The sequence below is a fragment of the Castor canadensis genome, chromosome 10, assembly GCF_047511655.1.
Source record: "Castor canadensis chromosome 10, mCasCan1.hap1v2, whole genome shotgun sequence".
Classification (NCBI taxonomy): domain Eukaryota; kingdom Metazoa; phylum Chordata; class Mammalia; order Rodentia; family Castoridae; genus Castor; species Castor canadensis.
This window is the reverse complement of record NC_133395.1, coordinates 96,859,606-96,880,950: the sequence shown is the minus strand read 5'-3', so window position 1 is coordinate 96,880,950 and position 21,345 is coordinate 96,859,606.

Here is a 21,345-nt window from a genome sequence, read left to right as displayed (position 1 = left end):
GTATTGTGCATGTGGTCAACGAGTCTATGCCTCTGTCAAGATGAAACACTGCCCACCTCCACTGCCACCTCCCTATTCCTCCTCACCCCAGGATCTGAAATATCACTATTCTACTCTATACCACTAAAATTTTGACATTTTACATTTCATGTATATGTAAGGCCATGCTGGATTTCTGCCTTGATTATTGCACTTAGCCAAATATCCTCAGATTCATCCATCTTGTCATAGTGACAACATTTCTTTACATTCAAAACAGATTAATAACAATTTTGGGATGCACCATGTTTCTTCAACCATTTACTTCTCTTTGAACATGTAGATGAATTTTCTATGTTGTATCCTTTGAATAATACTAGTGATTAAAATTGAAGTGTAGATAAGCATTTGACACTTTGATTTTCTTCCTGTTCACCCAGTACTGTTCACATTAGAGGAGTGATGTAGTTTGGGTGAATCTGGGTTTTGCTTGTTGAGGAAACTCCACAGATTTTTCAAAAAGACAGTTGTTATTAACAAAGAGTGTTACTATGTTGGTTTTCCTCTGCTTTCACACCAGCAATTGTAATCTCTCATATTTTATAATAAACCTTCAGGGAATATCTCATTGTGATTTTTATTTGTATTTCCCTGATGGTTAAAGAATATGAGGGTTGTTTATGGATATTTTACTAACATGAATTTTTTCATTAAGAAATGTGTATTTAAGCGTGTTCCCCAAGTATTAATTAGGCTAATTATTTCCTTGCAATTGAATTTTTTGTGTACCTTAGACATTTTGACAGACACTCCAAATGAGGAAACTGCTTTGCAAATATTCCCTTATAATCTGTAGGTTGCCTTCACATTTTAATCCCTACTTATTTTATGATGAAAATAGGTAATGTTAGTCAATCTCACTGTTGTGCTCCTGACTTTAGTTCTTGTACTTTTGGTGTCTGACAGTTAAGTTGTTACCAGTGGTGAAGGCTGTGGACTCTCAGAACCAGAGGGAGCAAAGACACCTTGACAGTAAGTCCCAAGGTTCTTGTCACTGGCAGTGAAATGATTCAGAGAAGACACAGAATAAGGAATGGAGAGTTTCATCACAGAGGAAAATTCACTCTAGAGGGAATTTTCTTTTTTATTAACATGCATTTGTTGTACAAAATTGTTTAAAGTGATACTTCCTTAGACGTATGAAATATTCTTAAATCAAACTCATCCATGCCCACCTTCCTTTCTTAAGACAATTTCAAAAGCACGATAGGTCTCAGTTCATCATAAATATAAAATACTTGGAATATATTCACCCCAAAGTTGCCTCCTCATTTCATTGGCATTCTGAATAGACAGTCACACTTTACAGTTGGGATAAAGTGCAAGTTTTCATAGGTTATTTTATGACCACCACAACTTAACAAGATATTCCTTTCTTTGATATGTCATAAAGCAGTATAGGAGGCAAAGTTAGATATTGGCAGATAAACATGTTTTTATTTCCAAATGACTAAGTCCCAGAAAATCATTGAGATCAAGAAGGAAGGGTTTCCAAGCCTTGTATTGTCCCAGAAATGCATATTGTTTAATGAAGTAATGAGGAATCATGTGCTGGAGGAAGTGTGCAGGACTGTCTTGTCAGCAAACTGTTCCCCTGAGTCCACTTAGCTTTCCCATGTCACTTTCATGCCACAGGTTGAGCAGAAGAAAGTCAGGTGCCAACCTCTTTCCCTTTATGATGATTGCACAGGGACAAGTGTGGTTTAACTGGTCCTATATGTTTCACAGACATGAGCAGACAGCAACACACATGCATTTTTTTAAACAATAAATGAAAAAATTTTGTTCATGCTCCCTCTGACAATCCCTCTCAAAGTATATCACAAAGAGCAATAACCTCTTCCTTGCCCATGCACACAGACCTCAGCCTCTTGAAGGCAGGAGGAAACCATCTCTTGGTTTTTCCTCCCATAATCTAAGCAGGAATGGCATGGGTGTTGGAACAAAATGAGTGTCAATGATAGGTCCCTGTGCACTGTAATGAGACCTATCAGCCTCACTATCACAAAATCACAGTTCCCTCAGGAGCATTTGTGTGCCATGATCTCTATTCCTGATGAGTCAGGCAACACCCATGGGGAGAAAATATGGAAGACTACCCAGAGAGCACCTGTGCCACTTGTCACAGATTCACTACTGTCCTGAGTTTTGACACCTGAGTAAACCCATGAAGTTAATGAATCAGGTTATTGGAAGGCAAATACTTTCATCTCCACTCACTCATTGTTTGAAAAGTCCAGGAGTGAGCCTGGGTCATGACAGCTGTGTCACCATAGATAGGCCGTGTCCCACACTTCTGCTTCTCAGTCTGTTTGCCTGTGAGTGCTCTGTGAGTACTTTAATCTACTTTGTTCATACTCCCCTTTGTACAAGTACTCCCACATGCACTATAACTTCTTACAGTTCTGTCTTTCATTCTTAATATCTAAGTTGAGGTTCAAAGGGGTTTTCAATGTATCTCTGCTGTGAGTATACTTTACTTTGTTCTGTTCAGCCTTTTTCATTACTGTTATGTGCACAAGTTTGTATATGACCACACTTGTTTATGTGTATATGTGTGTTTTTCAATCTATGTCCCATGTAGAAGAGAAAACATGAGGCCTTCTTCTTTCTTAGCTTGGCTTATTACACTTAACATGATGTCCTCCAATTGCATTCATTTACATTAAAATCAAATTTTGTAACTGTTTCTTATGGCTGAGTAAATTTCCATTGTGTATATACACCACATTTTCTTGATCCATTCATCAGTTGTAGGGCATCTGGGATGTTTCCATAGCTTGATTGTTTTGGATAGTGCTACGATGAACATTGGCCCAGAGGTGTTTCCATTGCATCCTGACTTACATACCTTTCGGTACATGCCCAGAAGCTGGAGCACTGGATCATATGGCACTTCTAGTTTTTGAAATTATAGATAATACAAAATGGATGTCTCCCACTCATGGAGGATCTGAGAGAAATGGAATCCCAGTGAATCAACAGATTTCCTATGACAAATGCTCATCATAAAGCTTGTGTCTTAGATCAAGGTAGGGGCTCAGATATGTTGGAAGACTGACACCAGGAAAGTGACATATGAGATCCTGATATACAACCACACCTCATTAAAAATGATTCTTAATTTAAAAAGTCAAAAGTTTACTTTGTTGTTCAGTTTCCAGTACTAGCACAAATTGCTGAGGTAATCAAGTTGCAAAGATGGAAGGTTTATTTTGGTTTTATGTATTAGAGGCTTAAATTGGTGTTTGGTTTCTACATTGGTTTTTGTATGTACTGGTGAATCTCAGCACAGATGGAACTAGGAATCTTCATGTTAAATTAAGTGAGCCAGACCAGAAGAACAATGCTCCCATGTTTCCTGTCCTGCTAAATGTATACATCAAAACAAGATAAATGTATGCATCAACAGATACCTTATCATATATATACATATATATATACACACTTATACACCTTATATCTATAGATATTTATATAATGATTTTAATAGTGGGAGTATTTTCTTGGACTAGGAAACCATGAGAGGACAAGAGAATGATAGAGGGTGGATAATATCAAATTGTGTTCTCTCTGTGCATGAAGGTATCATGGTGAAATGCAGTGAACACTTTTGAATAATAGGGAGTTAGTAAATAGGGAAAAAGAAAGGAAAGAGTACTAGAGGGGATTTAGCTTGATTAAAGAACCATATATACATTTGAGAAATACAATGGGGAAATCAGTTTTGTAACTTAATGAACACATAAATATCGAAGTACATGAAGAGGTACCATTGCATGATGGGTAGCAGCAGGAAATGGGATGGTGAAGCAAGGAGAATATAGTTGAGGTAATTTGTATACTTGTGTGAAATGAAACAATGGAACCCGCTGAAATTGAAGAAAGCAGAAGGGGGATGAGGGAAAATGATGGAGGTTTTGAATTTAATCAAAGCTGTTCACTAAGTGACCAGAACTATGGACCATGGCTTGTAGAAGCAGGCAATTTCCATCTGTATGGCTCAAAGCTCTGGGTGTCATAGCCCTTGACTGTTAGTAGCATCTAGTGCTTTGGTTCTAAAGTTATAACTGGATTAACATTGTTTTAATGGAAATAAGCCTGGCATCAAAAGACAAATACACAAGATACTAGTTGTGGAATCTAAAGCAGTGGATCTCAGAGAAATAGAATGGAGTTTAAAAAGGTAGTGCCAAAAGGGTGAGGAAATATTGGTAAAAGGTTTTAAAGTTTCTGCTACACAAGATTAAAAATGAATGAGATCTTGAGGGGACCATGGGCATTATAATAATAACTATATATTCTATTCTTAACAAAGTGCTTATGGTAGAGATAATAAGAGTTCTCACTTAAACACTCATAATAGCCTGATTACCCATGCCAGGACATGTGAAAATGTGGAAAACAGCAACAGATTACAGAGGCTTCAAGAGACAAACTCAAATGTTTATCTACTTCGCAAGAATGACATTTAGATGAAATTAATGTTTCCCTGAAACTTAGACCATCGTGTTTTCAGCAGGATAAAAACACCAAATATTCACCATAAACCAAAAATGAAATAAAGCGTGAAAAATATTAGTATCAATGGCAGGCACAAGTGAAACAAACACAGTAGCAATGAATCTCAAAAGTTTGGGACAGCACTACCATCTCTGGATTTCTTCATAAGTAACGCACAAATTTTCTTAGTATAATTGTAATTTACACAAACAGAATATAACATGTTCTAATAACTACAGAAGACACTCCATGTCAGAATTGTAATATAATTACCTACACTTACAATAACATTATACAAAAGGTTCTAGATAGGAGCAAGAACATAACAACCAGAGGATATATTGGGGGTTATTGACATTTTTCCCTATTGTGGTAATGGTGAAGGTTTTGTCAATATTTTACACATTGTACAAATTTACACATGTAATAATATATATGCTCTATGTCTCATTAAAGTTAATACAAATGTATACTTTAGTATACTTTTGGTATAAGGAGTGCCAGATAATAACACAAGAAATGTGAGAGTCTTCTGAGTAGATGCTTGAAAGAATCTTCATTGCTGAAGAGGTGTGAACAGTATAACTCATCATATTCAGCTCTCCCTTGGATTTGGTACACAGGCAGTTCAGAACTTTTTGAAGGACTGTAGGGTCCACATACTGAGTTTATTTTTGTAAGATAAGAGCTCTTAACCTATCACATAATCCTTCTCAGCTTCTGTCACTATGTTTATGTCTGTAAAATGTAAGTCATGAACTAAATGCATGACATATTTGCATATAAACTATGAAATAATGAATGTTCAGTGATTATCACAACACAAGTATATAATAAAAACTCTATTTTCGTAAATGTTATAAATGACTGCCTGTTTCTCCCAGCACAGCCCCATCAGCTGTGGGAACTGCATTCTGTTTGACATCAAACCCAAGAGATTTCTATACAGCAGGAGAAGATGCAAATAAGACTTCATTCTGTCCATAAGAACATGACAGTCCTGACCTGTAGCTCTGGGAGAGGAGTCCAGCCCTGGATTCCCAGCTGGTCCCATTCAGTGATTTGCCATGAAAATAGACCATTCACCATGTAGATGGGGTGAGCTGAGTTTTCCTTTTTGCTATTTTAAAAGGTGTTTTATGGAGAACAGAGAAACTAACAGTGTGAGTGAAAATGAGTGAGAGGAACTGTGGATATATACTGCAGATTCCTAATCAGAATTCTGTATGTTTGCCAGAGAACAGTGTGAGTTCCAGCTATTGGATTCTGAGGGGAACCTTTGTGCAACGAAGGGGCTCCCTGAGACTCTTCTGTGCAATGTCTGGATTCATCTTCCATAGATACCAGATGCACTTGATTTGCCAAGCTCTAGGGAAGTGTGGAGTCGGTTGGATGAATGAACAAGAATTGTGGTAATCATACTACCTAGACTCCGTGAAAAACAGATTCACCATCTCCAGAGACAGTGCCAAGGCTCAACTGTATCTGCAAATGAACATTCTGAAAGCAGAGAATACATCTATGTATTACTGTGCAAGAAACATAGTGAAGAGACTTCAGTGGAAGCCCATAAACAAACTTCCCTGCAATGATTCTCAGTACCAGCAGGAGGCACTCAGCACACACAAAGCTCAGTATCAGCATCACGCAGTGAGCAGACATGAGTTAAAGGATGTTCTCCTCTATGTGTTTGTCTGGCTGTCCATCTACCAATTTGCCCAGAGGAACCTTCCCGATTTGCTTCCTGTAAAAATCTATGAGGTCTCTGAATATAAAGAGTTATGTTTTATTTTCATTTTTTAAAATACATAACATATGTACCCACATGAACAAAATGCAAGATGTCACATTTGGGGGAAGAAATGTCTCTGCTCTGGTCATGGAATCACATCCTGCAGTGGCTCAGGGCTCCCTGGTGAGTCTTTTCCCATGAGATCACAGAAACTCTGAGTGATCACCTGATTAAGACAGACATGAGAATTCTGGGTTTGAAAAAGAAAATACCAAACCACTCTCAGTAATGCATAAATCCTAACAGGGCACTCTCATCCCAACCTCCTGTGAAGAGTTATTCACAATGCACTCAGACCTGACCTCTTTGTATTATTTGAGTTTATTCATTTTTTTAGTCAATAATCTTTCTTACATCTCCCATTTCTGTTTGTTCAACCAGAAAATGCTACTTATGGCTCAGTGGGAGAAATCCCAATAGCCAGTCCACCTACCTGGAGCTTGGTATGTCTCAGGTATTGCAGGCCTCAGCTCTTGGTGATCTCTGGAAGACTCAGCTTCTTCTTGATGTTACAGGTGTAGCCTCAGGTATTAGGTCCTTGATCTTGGTTCTATTCATAATTGACCCAAATCCAATCATGATTCTGTCAAAGGTGTGCAGTTCTCCTCCTGTTCATTGTGATTGTACCTGGCATTTCCACTTTTTTTCCCTGTTTGACCTCTCAGGTCACTTGCTTGGGTGATCTTCAGTAACTTTATACTTTCTTCAGAATTTCTTACAGTAATCATAAATCTTTTTATTTCTCTGTTCAATTTGATGTGTCCAAAATCTATATGAATGTTATTCTGACTCTCTGTCTATATGACTTTTGTCTTCCTCTTTTTCATTTCAGTATTTTTTATTTCCTCAAATTCATGTATGCTTAACAGCACATTGAATTTTAGCATATTTTTATTTTTTTCTAACTATCTCCACACCATGCCACCTATTAGGATTTTCCTGTGGAATTCCTGAAAAATTAGCCAGAGTGCTTTGAGATTTTTTTAATACCAGGACCACCAGAATTGAGGTCCTCACTTCTGTGTACACCAAATCTAGATGCTAGAAGGTGCCCAGTTTCTATCCAATCCCATGATTATGGGAAGGTTCTGGGCCCTCCAGAAATGTGCTAGGTCACCCTCCTAGGTGCACTGTGGGATTACATTAGCTTTATAATTATTAGTGCGTTGGAAAAGAACAGAGTGAGGCACCTTCTATGACTTCCTGCCTGAGCCCAGATCCCAGACAGGTGTCTTGACTGGAGGTCATCTTTTAATATTCCAAACTTCCTAGTCACTCCTACAGAAGTTGCATGGGTCCAGTTCACTTACTTTTCCTCAGGGCTGGGCTTTGTTGGGCTTTTCCCAGTCTTCCCCTCCCACAGCTGCAATGATTCTCCATAGGTACCTCAGCTTCCAAATGTGTTGTCCTTCCTGAAGGTGAAGGCCTTACTCCTTAGTGGCAGAGTGTAAGTGGCTCTGGATAAAGTTCCAACTCTTTCCATGGTGTCCCTCCTTGATCTTTGTTCTCCCTCAGGCCAACATTGCTTGTTTTGAAGGCTCAACCTTACAGATTACGTGTATATTTCTATCATTGTGCTGAGAAGTAGGTGTCTTGCCCAGTAGGGTAGTGGTTGCTGTGCTAATCTTCAACCAGAAACAATGTGGTTGGGAGAGAACTGTCGAATAGACCCCAATCTACAAAGAAAATTCTTGAAAGTAATTGGAACCACAGTGACATGAATTTTTGATCATTTATGATACAAATTTTATATACATTTCTAGAACACACGACCTTATGTACTTTTTGGTACTTTTATCCTGTAAACTTGTACTAGTTTTTGTCTTCTGTGTATGTTTGTCCCGTGTGATCTGATCCCCAGTTACTGGTCTCTGCAAGAGTTGTCTCCATCCACAAGAAGGTTGGTTATGTGCCTATAAAGTTTGATCTCTGATGTGTTGAAGATAATGCACCAAAGTTCAGTGCTTCATTTGTTGCTATAACAATAAAAGCAGCTGTGTTCTCAGATGAAAAAATCAGTAAGCTCAACTGAAGCTTCATTGTAAAGACAACATCTGAAAGCAATGCAAATACCCATCAGAAACTTACCAGGTCAACAATTTGCATACAATTAACTCATGGAAGTACCAGCCATCATTAATCCAGTGAATACCTGATGCTCAGTGGCATTCATGTTTAATTAAACCCAGTGAGAAGACAAAGAAGTGCATAATACATGGCTCAACTTCATTAACTACCAGAAGCAGAATCCTAACAGAAGAGCATGGGAAGCTCAGTATCAGGAACTGCCTGGTGATGTGGTAAGGAAGGGATACAGGAAGAAATAAGGACAAAAGAACCTGGGAAAACTTTCAGAGTGGTGGATGTGCTCACTCTGTTCCTTATGGAAGGGCTGCCTAGCTGAGTAGTCACATCACTTATTATGACATGGTGAAACTACAGTGAGAATTGTCTTATGTCAGTCCTCATGAGCATTGTGCCTTCAAACCCTTATAAATGGCTTGAGAAAGTAAGATAATCCCTGCTCTGTCCTTCTTCCATGTGACAGCAAAGCAGTTTTCTCCTTAACCATGCAAGGAGGCAGCATTCAGATGTCACCTTGATAGACAAGCAGCAACTTTTCCAGATTAGTCATCAGAAACTTGATGTAGGACTACCCAGCCTCCAGTACTGTGAGAAATAAATGTCTACAATTTCACAGTCACCAATGGTGTTGTATTTTCTTACAGAAAGACAAACTGACCAACATATGTATTACAGTAAGGTGGTGATGCTGCTTTTAACAACACCTGAAGATGTGTGCTCAACGTTGGAGCAGAGAATTTGAAAGAGGTTCAAGGGTTTGGAATCACCTCTGAGGGAAGCAAATATTGTCATGAATGGACCACTCCAAGTAGGAATTTACAGATAACATCCATCTTCCCAGATACAGTTGTGTGTCTCTTAATAAGGAGATTAAACATGAATGCCACTGAGCCCTGGGGTGACCTCAGGGCTCTCTTTGTAGGAACACCTCAAATTTCTGAGCATTGCTGTGCTGCCATCCTCAGACTCCCCAGGTGGGGCTCTAGAGTGCTTAGGTGTAGTGGGGACCTCATTGATTGCCCATGTAGAGGGTTTTCAGGACCTCTGTGTAGCACGGAGTTTCAATGGGATTTTCAAGATCACCAACAGGCTCAAAAAGAGGTGATTTCTCAGGACCCATTTATTATGGGGCCCAGAACAGAAGGAGAAGCACCGAGTTCTTGGGTAGACAACCCTGCTGAAGTCCTGCCTTTCCTGACCCTTCTCACTCCTGTATTTCCCTCACTTTATTTAGTAACATAGGAGGTTCTATTATTTCATTCATGAAATTCTCAAGTGAGTTACGAACAATATAGAATTTAATAATCCTATTGACATAGAAAATCTCTGGATGGAAAATTTTCCATAATTATTGATGTTGTGTTTGAAATATGGTTTCATTAATTATTCCCAGGAAGTAGTCTCCAACTCCTGATCCTTCTACCTCAACATCCTGAGTAACTGGAATTATAGGCTTGAACTGCCACACCTGGCTTATCTAACACCTTTGATTCTTCTTTTTTTTTTCTTTCCCACACCACGTTATTCTGAACCTGAATCTATTTCCTATCTTTCTGGAATTCACAATTCTGGATTTATCATCATAAGTGGACTCAAACAGTGATCAAGAATTTGTACCTAGATTGTTTACTTAGAAAATAATCCAGTTACAGAAATGTTGTGACAACATAAATGAATACTATAATATTGTAGTTATTTGCTAGAGTTCATGAGAATAATCAAAATTATAAACCTCCCCTGATACTGATGAGAATGTGAAGTGACAAAGCCACTTTGGGAAAGCATTTTACTCTGTCTTAAAATATTATAATAAAATGATTTTATGAACCATATTTTCATCTTTATGTGTATACCTAAGAAAATTGAAGCTGCATAAGACACAAAATCTTGAATAGTGGAACTCTTAATAGAGATATTTAATTCTAAAATATCTTCAGTTCATGAAGATCAAATGCACTGCACTATAACCACAGAAAGGATTATGCATAGCCCATGAAAAGAACTGATCTTAGCATCCACATTATAATACAAGTGATTATTGCAAATATCATAAAAGTGATACAAATATTTGATTATCTTGATATGAAGTGTCTATAGAAGCCTCATCCACACCAAGAGAAAAAAGAAAATTTGCTCTCCTGTGTGGAGACGAGTTGAATGGTGATAGTCATAGGTTTTCCTCAGGGAAGTTGGACACACTGGGTTCAATAATGGTAAAATAAAAACCTTATGAAAATATGCAATCCTATTTTATTTCACACTGAAAATGTGATTTTCTTTTAAGTGAACTAAATTTCACACACAGTGTTCTCATAATGTGAAAGATAAATAAACTGTCATTGATAACAAAATAAAGAAATAAAAGACAATGTCAGAATACTAATGATCCCAATCCAGAGCTCAATGTTAAGTTACAGCAATCAGCTAATTCCTGAAAACTTGTCTACTTGTATAAACAGGACAATATAAAGAAAAAAAATAGATTTCCAGGATGAAGTACAACATGGCAGATTCTTGGCAGACTCAGGATCACAGAGCTTACAACAACCTGAATCATAACCTTAGATTTGTGACAGCAAGGATATTTGTCTGGTTAGTTTGCTAAATGAGACTTTGCAAATATGCAGACATATGCATCTACAACGATTAAGCTCTAAATATACATTATAGCATGCAAAACCCATTGCACGTATGTGGCCACTACCAGGAACATTCTGGGCTGTTGTTGGGTCATCTTCACATTTTGCTCTGGATCCAGAATAGCCTTTTTTCCAGGAAGGCCACCCTGAGTTTGGATAAAAAAGAAGAGCAAAAGAAACCAAGAGCATCACGAACAATGAAAGAGAGATAGGAAAAAGGGGAAACAAATGCTATAAAGTAGGAAACTGACTGTAGGTACAGGTTCAATTCACCCTATAAGGAGGGGAAGCAAACAAACTCTGCATCACAAGGACCTCCAGGTGGTTGTGGTGACAGAGTAACAGAACTAGCTGTGAGTCAAGCTCACATTTCCCCCATTTTTAAGTCAAGAGGGAATTTAGTGTGACAATTATTTCCTCTTGATGGGTGGCTAATTACTGCCATCTGTAGTCTGACAGACAATCTACTATACAAAACAGCACTACAGTATAAATCTCTTTTATTATTCATTTGTTCACATGTGCATACATTGTTTGGGACATTTCTCCCTCCTGCCCCTGTCCCCACTCTATTCCCCCACCCCTCTCTTCCAGTTAGAACTTGTTCTGCTCTTTTCTCTAGTTCTGTTGAAGAGTAGAAATAAGCAATAGTAAGAAAGACATGGCATTTTTGATAGTTGAGATAAGGATAGCTATGCAGAGAGATTCCTAGCACTGCTTTCATGTAAAATGTGTTACATCACAAGTTGATTCATCTCTAACTTGATCTTTACACTGGTTCCTGGTCCCCTTCTCTTGTTGACCTCTGTCACTTTAAGGTTTCTGCATTAATTCTTCTGGAGTGGGGACATCAAATGCTTTCATGTTTTGGGTTTTCTAACTAATCCTGTACCTCCCATACATATTCTCCCCTTGTCATGTAACCCAAGTACTTCAACATTGCTGTATTTGCCCTTGATCTAAAGACCACGTATGAGGGAGAACATACAATTTTTGATCTTCTGAGTCTGGCTAACCTCCCTCAGAATGATGTTCTCCTGTTCCATCCATTTTTTTTGCAAATGATAACATTTCAATTTTTCTCATGGCTGAGTAAAATTCCATTGTATATACATACATTTTCTCGACCCATTCATCAGTAGTGGGACATCTTGGTTGTTTCCATAACTTAGCTATTGTGAACAGTGCTGCAATAAACATGAGTGTGCAGGTGCCCTTGGAGTAACCTGTATGGTATTCCTTGGAGTATATCCCAAGGAGTGGGATTCCTGGATCATATAAGAGATCTTTGTTTAGGTTTTTAAGAAGCCTACAAACTTTTTTCCAGAGTGGTAGCAGCAGTCTGCATTCTCACCAGCAGTGTACTAGGTTTCCTTTTTCCCCACATCCTTGCCTACACTTGTTATTGGTGGTGTTTTTGATGATGGCTATTCTAACAGTGGTGAGGTGGAATCTTAGTGTGGTTTTGATTTACATTTCATTTATGGAAAGAAATGGTGAGCATTTCTTTCATGTGTTTTTTGGCCATTTTAATTTCTTCTTTTATAAAAGTTCTATTTAGTTCAGTTGACCATTTCTTTATTGGTTTATTGATTATGGGTAAATTTACTTTTCTGAGTTCCCTGTATATTCTGGTTATCAGTCTTTTGTCTGACATATAGCTGGCAAATATTTTTTCCCACTCTGTGGGTGTTCTCTTCAGTTTAGAGACCATTTCTGTTGTTGTGCAGAAGTTTTTAATTTCATGTATTCCCATTTACCCATACTTTCTCTTAGTTGCTGGGCTGCTGGGGTTCTATTGAGGAAGTCCTTGCCTATACCTGTTAGTTCCACAGTGTTTCCTGCTCCTTTCTCTACAAACTTCAGAGTTTTGATCACATATTAAGGTCCTTGATCCATTTTGAGTTGATACTAGTACAGGGTGATAGACGTGGTTCTAGTTTTAGTTTCTTGCAGATGGATAACCACTTTTCCCAGCAGCATTTTTTGAAGAGGCTGTCTTTTTTCCATCATATATTTTTGGCCCTTTTGTCAAAAATAAGGTGGGTATAGTTGTGTGGATTCATATCCGGGCCTTCTATTCTGTTGCACTGGTCTTCATGTCTCTTTTTATGCCCATACCATGCGGTTTTTACAGCTATTGCTTTGTAATAAAGTTTGAAGTAGGGTATTGTGATACATCCAGCATTGCTCTTTTTGCTGAGTATTGACTGGGTTATTTGATGTCTCTTGTGGTTTCAAATGAACTTTAGGGTAGATTTTTCAAGATCTGTGATAAAAGTCATTGGGATTTTGATGGAATTGGATTAAACATGTAGATTGCTTTTGGTAGTGTAGCCATTTTTACTATGTTGATGCTACCAATCCATGAGCACAACAGATCTTTCCATCTTCTGTAGTCTTCCTTGATCTCTTTCTTCAGGAGTTTATAGTTGTCCTTGTACAGGTCATTCACATCCTTTGTTTACTTTACTCCTAGATATTTGATTTTTTTGAGGCTATTGTGAATGGAATTGTTTCCTTATATTCCTTCTCACTTTGTTCATTGTTGATGTATAGAAAAGCTAATGATTTTTTAAGTGGATTTTGTATCCTGCCACCCTACCGTAGCTGTTTATTGTGCCGAGGAGTTTTTGGGTACAGTTTTTTCAGTCTCTAAAGTATAGTATCATATCATCTGAAAATAAGGATATTATGATAATTTCTTTACCTATTTATATTCCTTTTATTTCTTCTTCTTGCCCAATTGCTCTGGATAGAAATTCCAGTACTATGCTCAAAAGTAGTCAGGACAGTGGGCACCCTTGTCTCATTCCAGATTTTAGGGGAAATAGTTTCAGTTTTTCACCATTAATTATCATGGCTGTAGGTTTGTCATATATTGCCTTTATAATGATAAAGTACATTCCTTCTAATCCTACTTTTCTCACAGCTTTTATCTTGAAGTGGTGCTGGATCTTGTCGAAGGCCATGCCTGCATCTATTGAGATGATCAAGTGGTTTTTCTCTTTGAATCTATTAATGTGATGCATTACATTTATAGATCAGCATATGTTGAACCACCACTGCATCCCTGGGATGAAGCCGACTTGGTCATGGTATATGATCTTTCTGGTGTATTGTTGAATTTGGTTTGCCATTATTTTATTAAGGATTTTTGCAATGATATTCCTTAAAGAAATTGGCCTATAGTCCTCCTTTTTGGAGGTGTCTTTGTCTGGCTTTAGGATGAGAGTGTTGTTGGCTTCATAAAACAAGTTATGCAGTGTTCCTTCACTTTCTATTTCATGCCACAGTTTAAGGAGGATTGGTATTAGTTCTGCTTTAAACATCTGATAGAATTCAGCAGTGAATCCATCATGTCCTGGACTTTTCTGTTTTGGGAGACTCTTAATTGCTGCTTCAATTTCGTTTTGTGTTATAAATCTATTCAGGTGATTGTTGCCTCTTGGTTCAGTTTTGGGTGATCATAAGTGTCAAGAAATTTGTCCGTTTCTTCAAAATTTCAAATTTGTTAAAGTATAGGCTCTCAAAGTATTCTCTGAGGATTTCCTGAATTTCTGAGGTGTTTGTTTTTATCTACACTTTTGCATTTCTGATTGTACTGTTTTGAGTTTTTTCTGTCCTCATTTTAGTTAGGTTTCCCACGGGTCTGTCATTCTTATTTACTTTTTCAAAGAACAAGCTTTTTGTTTCATTAATTCTCTGTATGGTTTTTCTGGCTTCTATTTCACTGATTTCAGTCCTTACTTTATTTCTCTCTTTCTGCTTATTTTGTTTGGGGTTTGCTTATTCTTGTTTTTCTAGCAGATCGAGTTGTAGTATTATGTCATTGATTTGAGACCTTTATGACTTTTTAATATATGCATTCGTGGCGATAAACTTTCCTCTTAGGACTGCCTTTGTTGTGTCCCATAGGTTCTGGTAGGTCGTGTTTTCATTTTCATTAACTTCTAGGATTTTTTAATTCCTTCTTTTATTTCATCAAGGACCCATTGATCACTGAGTATCCTTTTGTTCAGCTTCCAATTGTTTGCATGTTTCTTACTGCTGTTTTTCTTGTCAATTTCTAGTTTTAATGCACTGTGGTCAGACAGAATACATGGGATTATTTCTATTTTCTTAAATTTGTTTAAGCTTGCCTTGTGCCCTAAGAGGTGATTGTTTTTGGAGAAGGTTCCATGAGCTGCTGAGAAGAATGGTTATTGTACCGCAGTTCGGGGAAATATCCTGTAGTAATCAGCTAGGTCCATTTGATCTATGGCGTGATTTAGTTCTTGGATTTCTCTATTGATTTTTTGTTTGGATGACCTATTTATTGGTGATAGGGGGTTTAAGTTCTCCCAATACCACTGTGCTGGAGTTTGTATATGCATTTAGGTCCTTCAGAGTATGTTTCATGAAATTGGGTGCATTGATTTTGGATGCATATAAGTTGATAATTATTATTTCCTTTTGGTGTACTTCCCCTTTTATTAACATAGAATGTCCTTTTTTATCTCATTTGATCAATGTAAGTTTGAAGTCTACTTTATCTGAGATAAGTATTGCTACCTCTGCCTGTTTAAGGATCCATTGGCTTGTTAGATCTTCTTCAAGCCTTTCACACTGTCAGCCAGTTTGCTGATCGGTTTCTTTTGACAATGTAATTAGGTCAATTAATGTTTAGTGTTAATATTGATAGCTATGTGGTGATCCCTGTCATTTATATGTCTTTATTTTTTAAGGGATTGATTGTGTATAGCGAGTCAGTGTTACTCTCTACTTTCTTACCTTTTCTTTACCAGTGGTTTGGTACTGCCTGCCCTTTCATGGTTTTGTTTGCTTTCTCTTTCTGTGTGCAGAATTCCTTGGATAATCTTTTCTAGTGGTGGTTTGGTGGTCATAAATTGTTTCAGTTTCTGCTTATCATGGAAGACTTTTATTGCTCCATATATTTTGAATGATAGTTTTGCTGGGTAAAGTATCCTAGGGTTGAAGTTATTTTCATTTAGTGCCCAGAAGACCTCACTCCACTCTCTTCTTGTTTTGAAGATTTCCGTTGAGAAATCTACTGTGATTTTGATGGATTTACCTTTGTGTGTTATTTGCTTTTTCTATCTTATAGCGTTGAATATTCTTTCTCTACTAATTGTGCTTATTGTTTTAATAATAATATGTCATGGGGTAGTTCTACTTTGGTGAAGTCTGCTTGGTGTTCTGGAGGCTTCCTGTACATAAATGGGCTTAATTTTCTCTAGATTTGGGAACTATTCTGTTATTATTTTGTTAAATATGTTATTCATTCCTTTTGCTTGCACCTTTTCTCCTTTATCAATGCCCATGATTCTCAGGTTTGGTCTTTTAATGGAGTCAGTGAGTTCTGGCATATTCCTTTCACAGGTCTTGAGTTGTTTGACTATTAGTTCTTTGGTTTCTACATTAGCTACCATTTCATCTTCAAATTCTGAGATTCTGTCTTCTGTTTGTTCTATTCTGCTGGAATGGCCTTCAGTTTGTTTTGTATTTCTGTGTCTTTCTTTTTTCTGATGCTTTCCATGTCGTGGGTCACTTCCTCTTTAATGTTGTCAATTTTCATCCTTAATTCATTTATCTGTCTCTTTAAGATATTTTATGTTTAATTTTGGTTCTTATTTAGGTCTCCTATGATTCACTTATTTGTTTTTATATTATCTCATATTTTTTATTTTTGTCCTTTATGCATTTCTTGTGTGCCTCTTGTATGTTTTGGTTGACCATGTCTAGTAACATCTCCATGAAATTCTCAGTGATTTCTTGCAAACTGTCTTGTTTCAGGATGTTCTTGTGGGCTTCTTTTGGTTCTTTGTCATTGTTTATCTTTGTTTTGTTGGAGTCTGGGTCTCTATATTTGTTTTCTTCATTTCCCTCTGAATCTTGTACTAATTTATTTTGTGGTGGAGAATTGTTTCCATTCTTCTTTGTCTCCCCATATTTCCACTTGGTACCATTTCTGTCGCTGGACTATGTGTAATTTAGTGTTAGCTGAGTTTCATCAGTAAAACTTACAAAATCAGGGAGGAAGGAGAATATAGAGATAGCAAGAGAAGTAGAAGGGGAAAAAAGAAAAATAAAAAAAAGAACAAAGGAAAACAGGAGGGAGAGATGGTGGATGATCAAGGAGCTGGTTTGATAGCAAACCTTTAAAGGAAAGCAAACAAAAAGAAAAAAACTAAATACAAATAATTATACAAAAACAGAAAAAAAAATCAGTGGTTCAGGAACAGTGGAATTTCAGTCTTAGTAGTTCTGCTGTTACACCTTTAGCATCTGGATCTGTCTGTGTCTAGATTTGGAGACCTCCTGTGCTGGGTGGCAGGTGGGAGGGGTCCCACAGGCCTTCAGGGGAAGGCCAGTCATTGAGGCAGTCTAGTGGGCCTTTGCAGAGTGAGCTTGGAGTGCCTGAAGGGCACGGCCCGGCAGAGTAGAGATTGTGCGTGTGTGTGTTTATCGCCAGCTTGGCCAGACTTATGGGCACAGCCTGGCAGAGTTCAGGGAGGCCTGTGCAGGCCTGAGGAGCATGGCCTGGTTGAGCAGAAATCATGCAGTGACTGTGGATCACAGCTTGGCAGGCCTTAGGGGTGCATCCCAGCACAGCAGAGATCATGAAGGCTTGTGCAGGTCTTAGGCACACAGACCTGGTGGAAGCTGAGATCATGAGTGTCTCTGGATCGCTGGCCTGGCAGGCCTTATGGGCTAGGTCTGGTGGAGATCATGTGGGTCTGAGGGGTGGGTGTTTTGGGGAGCGTGGACCTGGCAGGGCTGAGGAGCAGGCCCAGGGATGAGAGATCTGTCAGTCTCTGGATCAGTGCCTCTGCAGGCATATGGTGAGTGGCGTGGCATGCAGCACCAGCTGTTCTTTTAGTAAATCATGGTGTGGAGAAGTCTTCCATGAGCTAGGGGTTCAGAGTGCTGATGTTTCAACTCTACCTTGTGCTTTACCTCAGTCAAGTTTATCTCCAGCATCTCAGCAAAGTCCTTGGTTCATGGAGCTCATGCAATCTGCCGCTGTGTCCCACTCACCATCTTGGATCTCTCCTCAATCAATCGTATAAATTTTTAAACTAGGTGAAATCCTTGCACAGGGAATCTTGACACACCTTGCTTCAGTGTCAGCATGGGAAATGGACTTGAGAGGGGATAGTGGATAGTGAGAAGTTCTGTAATTGGCACATGGAGATGTTTAAATAGCAAGTAGTTTGAGCAGCAAAGGCTGTTGAAATTGGTGGCCACAACACCCTTGGCAAGTAGCAAGGATCAAGATGGAGCAGAGCACCTGACCTTGGCCTGCAGAGAGCTTGTCATACAGAAGCTGTCTGACTACTACTGGGGTTTGCTGTAAGGTGCAAACAAAGAATTCAAAAGAATAAATATGAAAATGATCAACAAATTTTACAATGGCATGTATAATTACGTGGATGAATTCTAAGAGAAAACAAATGAACTTGTGAAATAAATAAGGAAGACCTTATTTATTTAACAGAGTTTGATAAAGGTACAGAAAACATGAAGAAATCAAACTGCATTTCTAGAAATGGAAAGTTCAATGGTCACATAAATACTCCTGGTTAATAAGGGTGTGTCTTATGAATCATTTCAGCAGTTTGCTTAATGAACCTTGCGTTTGTAATAGTCTAAGTAGCTGTGGAGAGCAAAGCTCCACGTCTTCAGGTGAAACACTGACAGTAATTTATGATGATGTAGTTAGCTTAGCTTGAATGAAAGATACTGTCATTCTATATTTTCCTTTGCTTAAGAAACTGACTGTATGGAAAAATGTTACACATGAGCAGACTTGGTAAAACATGCACTGAAGAATGGAAGTGTTTTTCTTTCTGGGAACTTGTCTCCTCCACACACTCTGTGTTTCTTCCACAGCTCACTGTCTATTTCTGATACACCAAATTGCTTTTGTTTTTCCATACTTACTTACACTCACACAACAGAAAGCTACATCCCTGTGGTCAATTGACAGTACTCATACAGAGCACACTGCTGGTCTTAGGCACCACAAAGAGAACCAATTGCAAAGACAGGAGTGATGTTGAAAGTGGTTTCTCCATGTTTATATGAATGCTGCAGAACTCCTTTCTATTCTACAGAATTTGTGTGCATGATATTATTACACCATTATAGCTATAATATCACTAGATCATAGAAACATTTCATCTCAGTTATCTACTGGACCATTACAAAACATGTAGGTATTAGAATCAACATAATATCTCAGATATCTGATCAGTATGTTGGCAGAACCATCAATGAAAAAAGGGAATTCTGATGAGGCCTCAGGTAGAAATTAGGAACCGTGGATTGGGAGATGGTAGACAGGACACCCTTAGAATAAATAGGCAAACAATTTGGGTAAAGTGTGCTCAGGTGCCATGTACTGTGGATGTCAGAACTTAGGAACAATAAGTGAGGATGTAAGAGTGAATGAATCATACATCATCACCAACTACTAATAATCATTGTTTAGGTTTAGTATTATTTCCCTTGATGCTTGTAATACAATATAAAAAGAGAAAAAAAACGTAATGTGTAATATAAAACTGAACGGAAGAGAAATTACAGAATTTGAAAATACTGAGCCTGGCCATATTGCCAAAAATGAAGTTGAGATCTGAGCTTTGGGAGAACAGGCTATGTGCAAAGCAATCTGTGGTGATGAGATTGGTGTGAAAGAATGAACCAGATGCACTTTTGCAAGAAAAAGTGAGAATAAGAACAAGCAAAGGAAAAGCTGCCACTTCCTCACAGACTGCATGCAGGAATGTGAAAGTAGGACAGTGTTATAGAGGCTCAGGGTCCAGGGCTGACTTCAGGTCTCTCTTTGTATGATGACCTTAAGTTTCTGAAGCATTAATTTTTTTCTTCTATCCACAGACTCCCCTGTTGTAGTTACAGTGTGATTAGGTGCATTGTGGACCTCAGTGATTGCCCCTGAAGAGGAAACAGCCATAAACCTCCATGGTTATCATATGGAGATGACACTGCTTTTATATAGAGATCAACAGCTGTGAGTGCAGGAGAGTCCCCCTGTAGCTTGCAAAGGATGTCCAGATAGTGTCTGGGACAGGCAATGTTTCTTCTTCTCAATGCTTCTTCTTCTCAAAGAAGAGAAACATTGACAAAAGCCTATATGGTGGCAGTGCCTGCAGAAATGTGGGATGAGAGACATACAGAGATTCCAGAAGGACAATGCATGATGGGACTATGGGATGAGTCATAAGACACCATCTCAGCAGGTACATCAGCCTGGAAAGCCATTCTATGACAGCTTCCTATATTCATCTCACATCTATGAGGGCAATTTCATCAACTGCACTAACCAGAGTGTGTGGATAGGAATGCCAGGGCGCAGTATGCCCATCTTCCACCTATGTGTGCATGGACAGGAGAACATCAAATCTAAGGAGATCATTCCAAAAACTAAGGTTTAATCCTCTCTTGGTTGGATTTTGGATTATATAGGATTGGTTATTACCCACTTCCTTTATGCTCATCATATGGTAGACAACAGGGATAGTAGAAGTCAATGTCTACCATATCCTCATCATTTTGGAAGTGCGTTTGATTTGACAAGTGCACCTGGAAAGAATCATACCTGGAGTCTCATTCGTTTGTGATTCAGAATACATATGGTCTTCAGTTAATGCTGAAGTTGGGTAATACTGACAGGATATTTAGTTGAAGGAATATATTCAGCATGTGAGAAGGATAGTAGTTTTGGATAAATTGTGGAAAACTATGATTTGAATGCATGACTTATCAGCATTCATACTTTAGAAGTTAATGCCCAAGCATAGATAATTGAGAAGTACAGTCATCAGCAGAAAAATTCTACAAGAATTCTCTACCGAAGATTTCCAAGATGGCGGCTAGAGGTAGGAAGCAGAAAGCGAGCCTCCTATAGTGAAATCTTGGAGAGACGCTGGTGACACACTTTGCAGGCATAATCACTGAGAAAAGGCATAAATTTGACCCCTCCACATCTCCAGCCGGTGCAGAGAATCTCCACCTCACATTAAACGGAGAAATGAAGAGGGCCCCCGGGGCCGCCAGTGGCCGGCACCTGTATGGCTTGGGAAGATGCTGACCAGATGAACTTTGCAGTACCGTGGTACTCTCACAGACAAGCCTGGGCCAGAGCAGCATAGCCCCCTGGACAGACTGACCTCCACCTGGGGAAAAAAAGAGAAACTGAGTAATAAGCAATAAGAACAATTAAGACACGCTGGAAAGAGGGTGGGGCGCCCTGAGTGCTGA